Source organism: Saccostrea cucullata, unplaced genomic scaffold (genome assembly GCF_032062105.1).
Source record: "Saccostrea cucullata isolate Sc308-1 unplaced genomic scaffold, CSIRO_AGI_Scuc_v1 ctg526, whole genome shotgun sequence".
Classification (NCBI taxonomy): domain Eukaryota; kingdom Metazoa; phylum Mollusca; class Bivalvia; order Ostreida; family Ostreidae; genus Saccostrea; species Saccostrea cuccullata.
In genome coordinates, this window is record NW_026930599.1 from 315,001 (window position 1) to 320,000 (window position 5,000).

A 5,000-nucleotide genomic window follows, 5' to 3' on the forward strand; every position below is an offset into this window, starting at 1 on the left:
ACGATAGACAATCCCTTGTTTACACATGGCATCATATCTGGTGTGTGAAATGCGTTTCCGTATAATTTGATTTATTTACAAATTGTTCATGTTTGTCGTGTTGATGTGGAATTATTATAAATTCCCGAATTCTGATACTTTACAATTCTGTTGTGTTGGGAATGAACATTAGGAAGATGCATATACTTTCAACATAAGGAAAAATATAAAGCAAATCGAACGCCTTTTTGTGTGCGGATCATGAAATGTGCTGAGCTCCACGGGTATTTGTTGTCCCGAGCGCATTAATCTTGATGCCCAAATTCTTACTTGGCTAGTGATACCTTTAGAAAACATGTTTATCTAGATGAAAATTAACTCGGCAACATGCTCCATCCCATTGTTTAAGTTTTATTAGGTGTTTACACCTCCTATACCCGATTTCGCGGATTCAACGATACCCTAATATCAAGTATTATACAATTTCACAGATTATACGATTTCACAGATAATACCCGATTTCGAGTATTTCTCTCCGACCTGTTTATGGTCCCAGGGTCAGGGGTTCTGGTGTTAGGGCGGGGCTCTATTGATTATATAGTGAAAATGCATTAATTCTTTAAAAATCTTCTTCTCTGCACCTGAGTATTAAAAAAATGAACTTAGTACAAAGTTATGATGAGTAAGAATTCCTCTTTTAAAATTGTGAATTTCATGGCCCCAGGGTCAGGGGTTCTGGTGTTAGGGCGGGGCTCCATTGATTATATAGTGAAGATACATTAATTCTTTAAAAATCTTCTTCTCTGCTTTTGGGTATTAAATAAACTACCCAAGTACATAGTTATGATGAGCAAGAGTGCCTTTTCTAAAACTGTGAATTTTATGACCTCAGGTCAGGGGTTCTGGTGTTAGGGGGGGCTCTATTGATTATATATTATAGTGAAAATGCATAAGTGCTTTGAAAATCTTCTTCTTTGCTTCTGGGTATCAATTAAAATAACTAAGTATATAGTTATGATGAATAAGAGTGCCTCTTTTAAAATTGTGAATTTCATGGCCCCAAAGTCAGGACTTTTGGTGTTAGGGTGGGGCTGTATAATGATATAGTGATTGATTGATTGATTATATACTGTTTAACGTCCCTCTCCAGAATATTTCACTGATATGGAGACGTCACCATTGCAGGTGAAGGGCTGCAAATTTAGGCCTATGCTCGGCACTTATGGCCTTTGAGCAGGGAGGGATCTTTATCGTGCCACACCTGCTGTGACACGGGACCTCGGTTTATACGGTCTCATCCGAAGGAACCACCCCATTTAGTCGCCTTTTACGACAAGCAAGGGGGTACTGAGGACCTATTCTAACCCGGATCCCCACGGGGGTAATGATATAGTGAAAATACATTAATTTTTTGAAAATCTTCTTCTCTGCTCCTGGGTAATAAGCAGGTGAACTATCTATATATAAGTAGTTATGATGTGCAAGGGTTTTTCTTCCAGAATTGTGAATTTCCAGGCCCCTGGGTCATGGATACCATAGGAAGGGGGGGGGCTCTACTTATATACTGAAAATGAATTGTTTGAAATCTGCTCTTTGGTATTAATCAAACATTTTTCAAAAATTGTGCAATGTGTTGACCTAGGATCAGGGGTTCATGTATGGTAGGGGCACTTCTTATTATTGCAGCTGAATATTACTGATGAGTTGATCTGCATTTTTTTGTTCCCCTATCCAGCCCATGGATATTGAGGAGGCTTGGGGGTCAACAAATTAACAACAAATTAACCACCAGATATAATTTAAATGATATGATATCATTAGCTGTCAACTATCATTTGACAAAGAAAAATTTCATACATATTAGTTTTAAAATTTGATTATTTTTGTTTATCTTTATATGGAGCTCTTCTTCTAAAAAAGATCGAAATAGTCTAAAAATGGCCACGACCACCCAGCGCCTTTAAGTAACCAAGCTAAGCAATTGCAAAATTCATAGTTTTGATTATATATAAGCAATGGTGCCAGCCTCTTTTGAAATTGTGAATGCCATAGCATCTACCTTACAACATAATCCAAATTCTATCATTTGAAAGTTGTTGCATGATTCTTAGGTGACCTATAAGGCCCATGGGCCTCTTGTTTTTTAGCTCACCTGAGCTGAAAGCTCAAGTGAGCTTTTCTGATCACATTTTGTCTGTAGTCCGTCTGTCCGTCCGTCTGTCTGTCTGTCTGTAAACTTTTCACATTTTCGACTTCTTCTCAAGAACCACTGGGCCAATTTTAACGAAACTTGCCACAAAGCATCCTTTGGTGAAGGGGATTCAAATTTGTGCAAATGAAGGGCCAAGCCCTCTTCCAAGGGGAGATATTTATGAATAAATGAAAAATTAATGGTGTCTTTTAAAAATCTTCTTCTCCAAAACCACTGGACCAGGAAAGATGAAACTCATGTGGAAGCATCCTCAGGTAGTGTAGATTCTAAATTGTTCAAATCATGACCCCCGGAGGTAGGGCAGGGCAACAATGGCCAACCAAAGTTTTACATATAAATATATAGGAAAATTCTTTAAAAATCTTCTTTTCAAGAATAGCAAGGCCATAATTGATTATATTTATATGGAAGCATCCTCAGGTAGTATAGATTCAAGTTTGTTCAAATCATGACCCCCTAGGGTAGGGCGGGGCCACAATGGCCAACCAAAGTTTTACATAGAAATATATAGGAAAATTCTTTAAAAGTCTTCTTCTCAAGAATGACAAAGCCATAATTGATCATATTTATATGGAAGCATCCTCAGGTAGTGTAGATTCAAGTTTGTTCAAATCATGACCCCCTGGGGTAGGGCGGGGCCACAATGGCCAACCAAAGTTTTACATAGAAATATATAGGAAAATTCTTTAAAAGTCTTCTTCTCAAGAATGACAAAGCCATAATTGATCATATTTATATGGAAGCATCCTCAGGTAGTGTAGATTCAAGTTTGTTCAAATCATGACCTCCGGGGGTAGGGCGGGGCCACAATGGCTGACCAAAGTTTTACATAGAAATATATAGGAAAATTCTTAAAAAATCATCTTCTCAAGAATAGCAAAGCCATGATTGGTCATGGGACTACTTTTTGATTTAAACTTTTCAATAATAAACCAATTTCTACTTTTTCTTAGCCACAGTGCTCAGGTGAGCGATGTGGCCCATGGGCCTGTTGTTTTTTCTTCTTGCATTTGTTTGTTTGTTTGTTTGTAGTGTAGATATTAAATTATTAAAATCATGACCCCCGTGGGTAGGTTGGGGCCACAATAAGGAATCCAATTTTTACATAGAAATATATAGAACAAATCTTTAAAAATCTTGAAAAATCTTAAGAACCACTGGGCCAGGAAAGCTGAAACTTATGTGGAAGCATCCTTGGGTAGTGTTGATATTAAATTGTTAAAATCATGACCCCCGGGGGTAGGGCGGGGCCACAATGGGGAATCCAAGTTTTACATAGAAATATATAGAACAAATCTTTAAAAGTCTTCTTCTCAAGAACCATTGGGCCAGGAAAGCTGAAACTTACGTGGAAGCATCCTTGGGTAGTGCAGATTTTAAATTGTTAAAATCATGACCCCTGTGGGGGTAGGGCGGGGCCACAGTAGCGAATCCAAGTTTTACATTGATATATTTAGGAAAAATCTTTTAAAAATCTTCTTCTCAAGAACCACTGGGCCTGGAAATCTTGACCCCCAAGGAAGGGTGGGGCCACAATGGCAGATCAGAGTTTCACATGGGAATATATAGGAAAAATCTTTAAAAATCTTCTTCTCAAGAACCATTGAGACAGGAAAGATGAAACTCATGTTGAATCATCCTTAGGTAGTGTAGATTCAAATTTGTTCAAATCATGACCCCCTGGGGAAGGGTGGGGCCCAGGGCTCCCACTGGACCGAAAATGTTTTTCGCCACTTTTCGCGACACAAGCTTTAAGGAAAGCCATACTTACATCTGATTTCTAGACAATGCAATGCACTTTTTGTTATTCAATTTTTTTTATTATGTTTATCTGACACAGACATTGTTTTAAAATTGTAATGTTTAAAGCTTATGGTAGTATCCATTTTAAAAAAAAAAAAGGAAAAAAAATAATGTTGGAATTACACAATTTATTTAATATTGTATTGATGTCAGCCAACTTTTGACAGAAAATGTCCTCTAGATTATATTTTTTTTCGCCTGGGAAGGGGGGGGGGGTCTACAAACCCCTAGTAAAAATATGACATTTTTTAAAAATGGAAATTTTCATCATTTCATTAATTAATTGTGAAAAGAAGTAAATTAAAAAGTAATGAAAATTAGGTTTGAAACTTGGCTTTATTTTAACAACTTGGAGACTCCAGGGCTTAATATGCAAGCTCATGTTATTGTAAATAATTCAGTGTAATTTAATTACTAACTAAAGATAATTCTGCTTCCAAACCAATTTCTTTTTCACTCTTTGTAAGTTAATGGTATATTAATGTACATTTAATTTTCAGTAGATAAAATTTGAAGCCATTCTTTACAATTTTCATCATGTTTCCATACTTTCGGTTTTAAAAAAAACGATCTACATAGATCCAGATTTTGTTGATAAAAATCTTTTATTTACGAACTTCATCTCCCAATAACACTCCCCCCTTGTTTAATCCAAATTATATTATTTCAAGCAATTATGTAATCCTTTATTGCTCCATGCTAGTTACCTAGTCAGCTCTGTTCGTTCAAGCGAGACGTGATTTCCTACATGTAGGTTTCAGTTTTCACACCTCTGCTGCATTAAGTAAACAAAGGGACTTATCTGTGTACTTTGAATAAACAAAGGAGCTAACCAGGACTACACAAATTTTGTACATGGTACATCTAAAAAATTCATTTTCGCCACTTATGAATTTCTTTTCGCCGCTTTTGAAAAAAATTCGCAATTGGCGACAATGGCGAATCACAGCTCAAGCCCTGAGGGTGGGGCCACAATTAGGGAGCCAAGTTTTATGTTAAAATATAT

The 5,000-nt window shown here is 36.7% G+C and overlaps 1 protein-coding gene across 1 annotated transcript in view; it reads left to right on the forward strand.

The window, feature by feature from the left end:
• Positions 1-5,000, forward strand: part of LOC134229228 (vacuolar protein sorting-associated protein 16 homolog) — a 124,981-nt gene that overhangs the window by 21,707 nt on the left and 98,274 nt on the right. The window lies entirely within an intron of this gene.